The 13778-nt window shown below is 37.6% G+C and overlaps 1 protein-coding gene across 5 annotated transcripts in view; it reads right to left on the reverse strand.

Moving 5' to 3' along the window:
* MAMDC2 (MAM domain containing 2) overlaps positions 1–13778 on the reverse strand; it is a 168409-nt gene that overhangs the window by 7174 nt on the left and 147457 nt on the right. The gene's annotated exons all lie outside the window — the stretch shown is intronic.

The raw sequence follows: 13778 nt of genomic DNA on the forward strand, positions 1-13778 counted from the left end.
TACAGGAGGTAATAAATATACTAGTATTGTGCCACTGAGGTGGCAATTAACATATCAGAATTTATCCTACTAATTCGTGGACAATATTCTGAGCTTCTAGACATTGGTTTAGGGGAATAGTCAGGTAGATCTGGGTTCAAGTCTTGGCTCTAACATTTGTTGTCTGTGTGACTGTGGTCTAATGGATTATCCTCTCTGAACCTATTTTCAATTTAAAAATAAGGATTAATAAACCTGTGCTACAGAGTTGTGAGAATTAAATAATGTGTGCGACATATGCTCACATGCAATACATATTCAAATATGAGTTTCCTGTCCTGCCCTCTTTCCTGAGGTTTTCTGTGACACTTCTTGAAAATATAATTATATAATATTTAATATAATTATATATGACATTTTATATATTATATATCTTATACTATATACTATACATCATATACTACATGTTAATTATATAACACTTTACATTTCCATTTTCCTTTCCTAATTTTAGTTTGCTTTTGAATGTGCTGGTTTCAGGCAGAAGCAGAATTAGTTCACATGTAAATAAGGCAGTGGTGTGTTGGGGCCTGTTTCCATGGGCTCCCAACAGTCAATTGTGTGATTTCTGTTGGTAGGTCCAAATGGCTTCACATTGGTAGTTTGAAGTGGGCCATGATGGAAGTATTTACACCACAGAAATGGGACATAACTACAGATCAGCCCCCCCCCCCGCAAAATAGAGCTGGTTGGTATTAAATAATTACCATGAAGCTACTGAAACAGGCAATATATTAAAAGTAATTTCTAGAATAATACAGCCATAATATAATTCTGTGCACCTGTGGCTCATTTTAAAAAAAGCCTTGCACTCTACATAAGTAGCTCTTAATCTTTGCTCATTTGATGAAAAGTTTATATCTCTTCTACCTGAAGAAATATGCACAGGTTTTTGTACGTGATTTCATCGTCTTCTTTGCCAATATTGATTTTTTTACATACACAATGTAAAAATAATTTTTACATAGTGTTATCTATTATTTCACACAGAAATTAACGGCCACATTGAGGGAAAAAAGAGATCCCAAATAATGCAGGCAAATGAAATGGCTTCTAGAGCATCTTTATAGTTTGAAGTTTAATCAGTGAGGTCTATTCATTTCCCAAAAGGCAGTGCTTGATATAGCCCAACCAGAATTGATCAGAAGCTCCACCTATGCTCCTTCAAGGCACTCCTCCTTTTCCTTTCCCTCATTTCCATAAAGACCTGAGAATCCTACATGCTATTAAAAGGGTGGGAGAAAGAGTCCTGCCCAATTTGGTCTTATCAAATAGTGTGCACTGTGCAACCCCTTCCCCCAGCGTTTCACTCAGTAAAGTTATCACCCTGAAAAACTGGGCGATCAGAGTCATGGGGTGTGGGCTTCGTCAACCAGTCAACCCCATGATCAGCTCTAAAATATTGGGAAAGTACTGTCATGTTTCTGGTGTGCTCACCAATGACATCCTCATTACTAAAGCCAGTGGTCAATTTTCAGTCCTTGATGACAATTCTTGTCATCAGTAGCATTGGACAGAGTAGATCACTCCTGCCTCCTAGAAGGACTTTCTTATCTTGGTCTGTGGGACCCTGACCTCTTCTGGGTTTTCCCCCACCTCACTGCTTACTCCTTTGCTAGTTCACCCTTTCTTCTCTGACTTCTTGACCCTGGAGTGCTCCAAGGCCCAGTTTTTGAACTTCTCTATTCTCACTCACTCCTTTGGTGATCTCATCTTGTTTCATGGCTTTAAACGTTCTGTGTTGTCATATCTCAGATTTAAATTTCCAACCTCTTTTCTGAAATCCAGACTTGTTTATTTAAAGTGCCTAATAGACATCTCCACATATTGTCAAGTAGACATCTCAAACCGAACATGGTCAAAACGAGGCTCCTAACAGCCTTCCCCTAAAGCCTATCCTACCCTTTGTAGTTGACCAGGCCCCAAACCTGGCCATCATATGCCACTCTTCGCCTCCTCTCACTCTTCACATCCAGATGGTCAGGAATTCCTGTTGGTTCTACCTTCAAAATATGTCCAGAATCCAGTCATTTTTCTCCTCACCACCTCCATTGCTACCCCCTGGTCTGAGCCAGTATCATTTCTCAGTTGGATTAATACAACACTTCCCAACTAGTCTGCCTGCTTTTACCCTTGTTCTCTGCAATCTAATCTCAACATAGCATCCACAGTAAACCTTCTAAAACAAAAGCTAAATTTTACCATTCCTCTGTTCAAAACCTTCCATTGGCTCAGCATTTCACTCAGAGTGAGAGCTGAATGCCTGAAAATGTTTAGGGCCCCATGCGATCTCCGGCTCATTCTCTTAGCTCTCCGATTCCTATCACCTTTCTGCTCACTCACTCTGGGTTGTGTGGTCACACTGAGTTCCCTACTGTTCCTGGAATACAGTAGGTATACTATCACCTCAGGGTCTTTGTGTGTGCTAAGCTCTGCTTAGAATGGCTTTTCTCTCATATAATCTCAGGTCTCACTCTCTCACCTCTAACTCTTTGCTCAGATATTACCTTTTCTATTAGGCCTATTCTGACTACACCATTTCAAATAGCAATTCCCTTCCTCTGGCACCCCTCTTTCTCTATACCCTAATTTATTATTTTCCATACCATTTAATTGCCTCTTAACATACTGTATGATTTTCCTATTTTTTATGTTTGTCTCCTTCCTCTGGAACACACAAAGGCAGAGATATTTCCTTGTTTACTTCACTATGCCCCCAGGTTCTAGAACAGTGCCTGGAACATAGTAGATGCTCAATAAATATTTGTTGAATGAACAAATGATTTTTTTCCACAGCTCTAAGCCACATACCAGTTTGACCATTTCCAAAGCACATGGCTCTACCAAGGTCCCTCCAGTTGCATGAGGATCTTGGCAATGAGACATGTACTTGACTAGGATGCTCCAAGGCAAAGCTGGAACAAGTCCAAGCTTTGATAAAATTAAAGTCATATCAAAGCAAGTGTTCTCAAGCTAGTTCCACACCATCCGATGTATTTTTTAACCAAACACACATTCTTAACTTCATTATCTTCATTCTTTCACTGGCAATAAAATTGCTACACAAGAAGCACTGGGGTTTTTACACCTTTAGCAATGAGAGGAAATTTTATTGTTCTTTTCTCTAATATTTTCTAACTTAAGCGAGGCTAGATATAAACAAATACAGATACACAAAATCCTTACAGAAGGGTGTATTTAATTTAAGTCCATGGAAAATAAGGTCAAAGCATGAAATGACCATGGTTTATCACCTACTATGCACAAAGGTATTCCATACTATCCTGTACATAAGTTAGTATAGCACAGTGAACTGAAACCCTACTTTAATGCATGTTTAAATTAAAAAATATTTCCTCCAGAAATAATTCTTAGGTAAATAAGAAGAAAGTCAAAGAATAATAACTTTGGTGCCTGGCTTTGGGGCTCTCAAAAGCCTACTTGAATCCTAAGAAAAGGACCTTGGCTAAAGATGAAACACTCAATTGTGGGGCGGGGAGGGCTCCTTTGAAAGATGCTGTCACTGGGAAACTGGAAAGTAGAGACTATTGTGGGTCTAAAACATGAAGTCTTTTCAGAGTGGAAAGGAAGCAATAGATCCATCATAAGTGAGAGATGACCCAGCAGGTATCTTCCGTCTAGTGAGGATAGTGTGCATGCCAGTGATAACGACATGAGTCCTGGCCAAAATAGTCTGAGGTCCTGGAAGAGAGGTAAACCTCTAATCACCTCCAGGATTATCTAACTGAATTTTTTCTTTCGTGAGTACTGTGCACTAATCATTTAGCCTCAACTGGATGAAGCATTACTCTGGTAATGCTTTCAGCTCATGCGTCTCTGGGTCTTGGGTATCAGACTGAATGAAGCCATTACCTAAGGTTTCCAGTTCCAGAGATTGTTGTGTTTAGTACCACGAAAGATGAAAGGAAAGCTCCTAAGGTGTTTGACATGTGTAATTGTGCTGCTTTTGGAAGAGAGGGGTAACATCCAGGGGAATGTCAGTATAACTGTGCCTTTCTGGGGCACTGGCACCAGTCTGCTTTTCTTGAGTAATGCTGACCATTGCAAAAATCCTTCAGGTTTTTGCTTTTTTTAAAATGGTTTCTATTTTAAGCACATATGCATATTCCATAAGGCAATACTGATTTAGACTAATCTAGATCAACATCTATACCTAAAAATAATTGTAACATATTTGTCAACTGATCAGAATTTGTCCCTTTGATGCCCAGACCAATTATTCCTCTTGATTCCAAATATGTTTTTCTTCTTGACTTTCATGTGACATTTCCTTTCCCCAGAAAAGATCTCAGCTTCATGGAGAGCCAGTCTGCCTCACATGTGTTTGGAAAGCAGAGAAAAGCCCTGTGTGTTGACAAGCTTTGCCACATTCCAACTCCAAATGCTGTCTGTCTCAGCAAACAAAAGCTATGGATTGGAGCCAGGAGCCCCAGCGCTGAAACCTCAGACTGGCTCACGTGTTCCTGCACATGAAGGACTCCAGTCTTCGGAAGGGATTATTAACTAGAGAAAACAAATCACTTTCTCTCTGTGGATCACTGTTTAACATTCAAGACGGGGGTTCCAATGGGTCTACTGGGAGATCAGGGTCCCATCTGTTCTTTGCTCAGCAGCTGTGATGTGTTGAGACACACACCATATTTGTAATTTGGAGCAGTGAAGCAGCTGTTCCTCTAGTCCTGCAGCCTCCTCTCACCAGGGCCAGGAAGGAGTCGGGCGCCGTGTGGAATGAATAGCTAGCTGCTTCATTAAGCTGAAAGAGGATTCTTAACAATCAGGGAAAAAAGATATCAATGCTTTGGGAAGAACAACTGCTAAGTGCGTCTCTCTAAAATTGTTCTTTACTATATCTTTTAAATGATTTTTAAAGCTCTGTCATAAATGAGGAGTTATTATTTATTGGGTACAGAGTTTCAGTTTGGGAAAATGAAAAAAATTTCTGGAGATGGATGGTGGTGATGGTTACACAGCAAGGTGTGTGTATGTAATGCCACTGAATTATATATGTAAAAATGACTAAAATGGTAAATTTTATGTTATGTATATTTTACCACTATTTTTTTTAAAAGCTTGTCATAGAAGCCTTCTCTTGTGTAAGTAGGGTCTGACAATATCAGAGACTAATGTGATAAGTTATGAAAAGATTGAGGGAGATTGGAGATTTTAATAATCTGGAGCTAATTGCCCCGATAGTTACAGCCTAGTTGGGTAGCATCATTACATGTCTGGATATTAGTACCAAAATTCTTAAAAGACAAGGACTTGAATGAGACTGCTATTAAATTTCAGCTATATAACCAACACATTAAATATATAATTTTGAATTTCTTTCATCTGACAGCACACTTTTATAAATAAATGTCATTATTTGGTATTTTAATGTATCATTGATATTTCTACCACACAAGAACGGGGTGTTCTTAGAAGTGAATAAGACTCCTACGTTTAGTAAGTAGCGTGTTGGAAGAGAATTTAATTGTCAGAAGTACAGAAGATGTATTGAAACACTGAACAGTACCACAAAAGAAACTGATGATGTCTCTTTCTTTGGAAATTAAGAAAATGATGAATAGCTACTTTTCTAGGATTTGGTGGTAGGGAGAAGAGAGGGAGGACTGGATGACTTTTAATCTATTCACTGGTGGACTCAGTGAGCTAGGAAATGTTACAGTTGAAGGTGTTTTCTCACTAAACTGGATAGCTATCTGTTGCTTTATTTATTCTACTATCTTTTGGCCACAAAAATCCATGTAAACTCCAGGGCAACTAAAACAATTGTTTAAAAAGAATTCTGACAGCATGGCATCATATAAATGTTAATAAAATTTCAATAGCCAATAAAACCCTTGGAACTTTGTTAAGACTTGTCTTTATTATCTTGTAAAGAAATAGCACTAGTGGCAGGTAACTTTCTGATTCTGCCAGGATAGAGCTACTCAAGTAGATGGTGACAAGAAATGGATAGACAAATCCGCCAGAGTCCATCCCAGCTCAATGCAAGTCAAGATTTATCTGTCACAAGTGCCTTTATTATTTTATTAAATAAGGAACCGAATGGTGGAGCTAGAATTTTTTTTGTCTTTGTTGTTGTTCTAGTAGAATGACATATTCTATGAGATGACTGACTTAAACATTGGAAATGTTTCCCCAACTTTAGTCACACAAATACCACCATCATGGTATATATATTTACTTATCCACATACTACCTGTACTGTTATTCATTTAATATTTTTCTTTAAATAGATTCCAGTTTTGCTCCTTAAATCCATTTATTCAAATAGGAAACTGCATGTTAGCATGAAAACAGAAAACAAGCTATAAATCTGTGAAATAATGGTTTTGCTGTACTGATTGTATATTTTTCTTATACATATTACTATCAAAAATATTCATCCACTTACCCCTTAAGTTACCCAGTGGTACTTCGGAAAACATTGGTTTAAGGTCTACCAAACCTTCTGGTTTCTACTAAGTCATTTTATTTGTAAGCATAGGCCATGATTTTCTATTTATAAAAGCACAAATGACACAAAACACCGAGTCCAAGAAAGTATCCCAGAGATGAACATCATATTTCGTAAACTAGTCACTCATTATAAAAATAGTAATACCGTTCACTTCAGTGGAGCTTATATAGAATCAAGCCTTTCAGAAAAATAACCTCAGTTAATCATCACAGCAACCCTAAGAGATTAGCAGGGCATCCACTGTTATATTTATTTTACACATGAGGAAACTGAGGCTCAGAGAAGTTATGTGACCATTTTCCAGGTTATGCAGGTAGCAAGTGGCAGAGTCAGCTCACTGTGTACCCACTGGTCTTTCCACTAGACCACATACACCATGCTACACCCTAGAATTGGAAACTGCATCAGCAGTTAGTGAGTCAGGAACTACGGCTCCCTTGGAATTGCTATGTGGGATGATGTATTGATTCTGATAGACACACAATAAACTATATCGTAGCTTTTCTGAACTTCTTTTTTTATTTAATGAACCTATATTTACTGACCATCTAATGTAGTTGTCTGTAAAATAGCTTTGTATGCCTCTCCTCTTTCTATTTTCTCTTGTATATGTTCTTCCAAGTGTAAATTGACAGGCTTTAAGGATGGGAAGTAAAAAGGCAGAATGCAGTATATGAGTACAGGTATATCCTCTGAAAGTCCCAGAACGCATTGCATTCAAAAAAGATTCTGCTGTCACTAACACCTAACAAATACCCTCCAGTCATCAAAGAGAAAGATACTGTTGCTGGTCCAGCATTTGAGCCTATCACTTTATTAAAGTATAGAATAAGAAATTCAGCCATTTTTGTACCCTGCCATTATTTTACTGCCTGTATTTGAAAAAAGATACTAGAAAAGATTGTTAGGACTAAATGTAAAAATAGCAAAAACTCAACAATGCAGGCAATAGAAGACTTTTTTGGATGTAATTTCATTATTGTTTAAATTGTACATCTAATCACAGGCAGGTTTGCTATTGCTCTCTCAGGATCCAAGCAGACAATAATTAAAATTACTTTGAATGAGTTTCAGTGCTTTAATATTTAAAATGTGTATGTTGTCTTAACTGATCTATAAGATCTTGTCTATCTCCAGCATCCTAGAAATCTATGAACTGTTACTAAGCCAATTAAATTTTCTTATTACTTCAGACCATATCCCTGTTGAAGAGAAATTCTAGTGACATTCATCTAAGCAACAGTAAGTACATTTACTATGTAAGTCACTTCTTTAAAAAAACAGGAGGTGGACTTCCCTGGTGGCGCAGTGGTTAAGAATCCGCCTGCCAATGCAGGGGACATGGGTTCGAGCCCTGGTCCGGGAAGATCCCACATGCCGCGGAGCAACTAAGCCCGTGCGCCACAACTACTGAGCCTGTGCTCCAGAGCCCACAAGCCACAACTACTGAGCTCACGTGCTGCAACTACTGAAGCCCACACACCTGGAGCCCATGCTCTGCAACAAGAGAAGCCACCGCAGTGAGAAGCCTACACAGTGCAATGAAGAGTAGCCCCCGCTCACCGCAATTAGAGAAAGCCTGCATGCGGCAACGAAGACCCAACGCTGCCAAAAATAAATAAAATAAAATGAAAAAATAAAAAATAAAAAAATAGGAGGTAATTGTTAAATGGTTTCTACCATAATTAAATTTAAAAGGCATTTGCAGTATTTTTTTTACTATGATAGTTGTCCCCAATATTTATTACTCAAGATTGAGAGTTATAAAGGGAAAGAAGTAGAATAGTCTCTCAGACAGTTCATAGCCAAAGGCAGTATACATGTAAATTTTAATATTCTGCTTCTACTACTCCTTGCCAAAGACAGAACACCGTGCAATAACATAATATCAGATACAGCAAGACCTTGGGTAGAACAGCCAGGAAATATCAACAAAAGAATACAGTTGAAAGAGACCAGAGACACATAGAGCTCATTCAAAAACATTATGATGGGTTGGTTTGTAGTGCAGAAGAAAACAGCAAATGTCTTCAGATTTTGAGTATAACAATCATGCTCTTAAATATACGATGCTAAAAAATGAAATACCAGGGACATCCCCTTGTGGATATGTTGAGTAACTTGTAGCTGACCTACACTTTGGCTGAGAAAAATTATTTTTAAAATGGATAAAATTTTTTTAAAAAACATCTGTTTTGAAGTTGTCAGAGAGCTTCCCAAGCAGCAAGAACTTGAGGGGCCAAGATCCCTGAGACAAGGGAAGGTCAGTGAAGTGAACTCAACATTCTTCAAGCTGCTTTCCCCGCTGGGGCATTTGCCTATTCAGTATAGAAGTTAAGCAGAGGGCAGCTAAGAGGCAGAGAAACCAACAGTTCTCACCGTGGGATGATAACAACTGGAGTTCAGGGCTGCAAAAGCAGCCAGGGCTTGAGGATCAAGTTTTGTGAGAAAAGATACACACAGCAGAGTGAGCAATCTTCCCTTGAGGCATGTGCCAAATTCTTTTTATTTATTTATTTATTTATTTCTTATACAGCAGGTTCTTATTAGTTATCTACTTTATACATATTAGTGTATACATGTCAATCCCAATCTCCCAATTCATCCCACCCCCCCCCCCCACCACTTTCCCCCCTTGGTGTCCATACATTTGTTCTCTACATCTGTGTCTCTATTTCTGCCCTACAAACCGGTTAATCTGTACCATTTTTCTAGGTTCCACATATATGCGTTAATATACGATATTTGTTTTTCTCTTTCTGACTTACTTCACTCTGTATGACAGTCTTTAGGTCCATCCACATCTCTACAAATGACCCAATTTCGTTCTTTTTTATGGTTGAGTAATATTCCGTTGTATATATGTACCACATCTTCTTTATCCATTCATCTGTCAATGGGCATTTAGGTTGCTTCCATGACCTAGCTATTGTAAATAGTGCTGCAATGAACATTAGAGTGCATGTGTCTTTTTGAATTATGGTTTTCTCTGGGTATATGCCCAGTAGTGGGATTGCTGGGTCATATGGTAGTTCTATTTGTAGTTTTCTAAGGAACCTCCATACTGTTCTCCATAGCGGCTGTATCAATTTACATTCCCACCAACAGTGCAAGAGGGTTCCCTTTTCTCCACACCCTCTCCAGCATTTATTTTTTGTAGATTTTCTGATGATGGCCATTCTGACCGGTGTGAGGTGATACCTCATGGTAGTGTTGATTTGCATTTCTCTAATAATTAGTGATGTTGAGCAGCCTTTCATTTGCCTCTTGGCCATCTGTATGTCTTCTTTGGAGAGATGTCTATTTAGGTCTTCTGCCCATCTTTGGATTGGGTTGTTTGTTTTTTTAATATTGAGCTCCATGAACTGTTTATATATTTGGGAGATTAATCCTTTGTCTGTTAATTCATTTGCAAATATTTTCTCCCATTCTGAGGGTTGTCTTTTCATTTTGTTTATAGTTTCCTTTGCTGTACAAAAGCTTTTAGGTTTCATTAGGTCCCATTTGTTTATTTTTGTTTTTATATCCATTACTCTAGGAGGTGGGTCAAAAAATATCTTGCTGTGGCTTATGTCAAAGAGTGTTCTTCCTATGTTTTCCTCTAAGAGTTTTATAGTGTCCGATCTTACATTTAGGTCTTTAATCCATTTGGAGTTCATTTTTGTGTATGGTGTTAGGGAGTGTTCTAATTTCATTCTTTTATACGTAGCTGTCCAGTTTTCCCAGCACCACTTATTGAAGAGACTGGTTTTTCTCCATTGTATATCCTTGCCTCCTTTGTCATAGATTAGTTGACCATAGGTGTGTGGGTTTATCTCTGGGCTTTCTATCCTGTTCTATTGATCTAAATTTCTGTTTTTGTGCCAGTACCATATTGTCTTGATTACTGTAGCTTTGTAGTATAATCTGAAGTCAGGGAGTCTGATTCCTCCAGCTCCATTTTTTTCCCTCAAGACTGCTTTGGCTATTCAGGGTCTTTTGTATCTCCATACAAATTTTAAGATTTTTTGTTCTAGTTATGTAAAAAATGTCACTGGTAATTTGATAGGGAGTGCATTGAATCTGTAGTCCAAAAAATGCTTTGGGTAGTATAGTCATTTTCACAATATTGATTCTTTCAATCCAAGAACATGGTATATCTCTCCATCTGTTTGTGTCTTCTTTGATTTCTTTCATCAGTGTCTTATAGTTTTTGGAGTACAGGTCTTTTGCCTCCTTAGGTAGGTTTATTCCTAGGTATTTTATTCTTTTTGTTGCAATGGTGAATGGGATTGTTTCCTTAATTTCTCTTTCTGATCTTTTGTTGTTAGTGTATAGGAATGTGAGAGATTTCTATGCATTAATTTTGTATCCTGCAACTTTGCCAAATTCATTGATCAGCTCTAGTAGTTTTCTGGTGGCATCTTTAGGATTCTCTATGTATAGTATCATGTCATCTGCAAATAGTGATGATTTTACTTCTTCTTTTCCAATTTGAATTCCTTTTATTTCTTTTTCTTCTCTGATTGCTGTGGCTAGGACTTCCAAAACTATGTTGAATAAGAGTGGTGAGAGTGGACATCCTTTTCTTGTTCCTGATCTTAGAGGAAACACTATCAGTTTTTCACCATTGAGAATGATGTTTGCTGTGGGTTTGTCGTATATGGCCTTTATTTTGTTGAGGTAGTTTCCCTTGCTGCCCACTTTCTGGAGAGTTTTTATCATAAATCGGTGTTGAATACTGTCAAATCTTTTTCTGCATCTATTGAGATGATCATATGGTTTTTATTACTTAATTTGTTAATATGGTGTATCACATTGATTGATTTGAGTATATTGAAGAATCCTTGCATCCCTGGGATAAATCCCACTTGATGATGGTGTATGATCCTTTTAATGTGTTGTTGGATTCTGTTTGCTAGTATTTTGTTGAGGATTTTTGCACCTATATTCATCAGTGATATTGGTCTGTAATTTTCCTTTTTGTAGTATCTCTATCTGGTTTTGCCATCAGGGTGATGGTGGCCTCGTAGAATGAGGTTGGGAGTGTTCCTTCCTCTACAATTTTTTGGAAGAGTTTGAGAAGATGGGTGTTAGCTCTTCTCTAACAGTTTGATAGAATTTACTTGTGAAGCCATCTGGTCCTGGACTTTTGTTTGTTGGAAGATTTTTAATCACAGTTTCAGTTTCATTACTTGTGATTGGTCTGTTCCTATTTTCTATTTCTTCCTGGTTCAGTCTTGTAAGGTCATACCTTTCTAAGAATTTGTCCATTTCTTCCAGGTTGTCCATTTTATTGGCATAGAATTGCCTGTAGTAATCTCTCATGATGCTTTGTATTTCTGCAATGTCCATTTTAACTTCTCCTTTTTCATTTCTAATTCTATTGATTTGAGTCCTCTCCCTCTTTTTCTTGATGAGTCTGGCTAAAGGTTTATCAATTTTGTTTATCTTCTCAAAGAACCAGCTTTTAGTTTTATTGATCTTTGCTATTGTTTTCTTTGTTTCTATTTCATTTATTTCTGCTCTGATGTTTATGATTTCTTTCCTTCTACTAACTTTGGGTTTTGTTTGTACTTCTTTCTGTAGTTCCTTTAGGTGTAAGGTTAGATTGTTTATTTGAGATTTTTCTTGTTTCTTGAGGTAGGATTGTATTGCTATAAACTTCCCTCTTAGAACTGCTTTTGCTGCATCCCATAGGTTTTGGATCACGTGTTTTCATTTTCATTTCTTTCTAGGTACTTTCTGATTTCCTCTTTGATTTCTTCAGTGATCTCTTGGTTATTTAGTAATGTATTGTTTAGCCTCCATATCTTTGTGTTTTTTACGTTTTTTCCCCTGTAATTGACTTCTAATCTCATAGCGTTGTGGTCGGAAAAGATGCTTGATATGATTTCAATTTTCTTAAATTTGCCAAGGCTTGATTTGTGACCCAAGATGTGATCTATCCTGGAGAATGTTCCATGTGCACTTGAGAAGAAAGTGTAATCTGCTGTTTTTGGATGGAATGTCCTATAAATATCAGTTATCTCTATCTGGTCTTTTGTGTCATTTAAAGCTTGTGTTTCCTTATTAATTTTCTGTCTGGATGATCTGTCCCTTGGTGTAAGTGAGGTGTTAAATTTCCTCACTATTATTGTGTTACTGTCAATTTCCTCTTTCGTAGCTGTTAGCATTCGCCTTATGTATTGAGGTGCTCCTATGTTGAGTGCATATATATTTATAAATTGTTATATCTTTATTCTTGGATTGATCCCTTGATCATTATGTAGTATCTTTCCTTGTCTCTGGTAACATTCTTTATTTTAAAGTCTATTTTGTCTGATATGAGTATTGCTACTCCAGCTTCCTTTTGATTTCCATTTGCATGGAATATTTTTTCCATCCCCTCACTTTCAGTCTGTATGTGTCCCTAGGTCTGAAGTGGGTCTCCTGTAGACAGCATATATATGGGTCTTGTTTTTTTATCCATTCAGCAAGCCGGTGTCTTTTGGTTAGAGCATTTAATCCATCCACGTTTAAGGTAATTATCAATATGTATTTTCCTATTACCATTTTCTTAATTGTTATGTGTTTCTTTTTGTAGGTCCTTTTTTTCTCTTGTGTTTCCTACTTAGAGAAGTTCAGTTAGCATTTGTTGTAGAGCTGGTTTGGTGGTGCTGAATTCTCTTAGCTTTTGCTTGTCTGTAAAGCTTTTGATTTCTCCCTTGAATCTGAATGAGATCCTTGCCAGGTAGAGTAATCTTGGTTGTAGGTTCTTCCCTTTCACCACTTTGAATATATCATGCTACTCCCTTCTGGCTTGTAGAGTTTCTGCTGAGAAATCCGCTGTTAACCTTTTGGGAGTTCCCTTGTATGTTATTTGTCATTTTTCCCTTGTTGCTTTCAATAATTTTTCTTTGTCTTTAATTTTTGTCAATTTGCTTACTATGTGTCTCGGCGTGTTTCTCCTTGGGTTTATACTGCCTGGGACTCTCTGTGCTTCCTGGACTTGGTGGCTATTTCCTTTCCTTGTTAGGGAAGTTTTCGACTATAATCTCTTCAAATATTTTCTCGGGTCCTTTCTCTCTCTCCTCCTTCTGGGACCCCTATAATGTGAATGTTGTTGCATTTAATGTTGTCCCAGAGGTCTCTTAGGCTGTCTTCATTTCTTTTCATTCTTTTTTCTTTATTCTGTTCTGCGGCAGTGAATTCCACCATTCTGTCTTCCAGGTCACTTATCCGTTCTTCTGCCTCAGTTATTCTGCTATTGATTCCTTCTAGTGTAGTT

Source organism: Eschrichtius robustus, chromosome 10, assembly GCF_028021215.1.
Source record: "Eschrichtius robustus isolate mEscRob2 chromosome 10, mEscRob2.pri, whole genome shotgun sequence".
Classification (NCBI taxonomy): Eukaryota; Metazoa; Chordata; class Mammalia; order Artiodactyla; family Eschrichtiidae; genus Eschrichtius; species Eschrichtius robustus.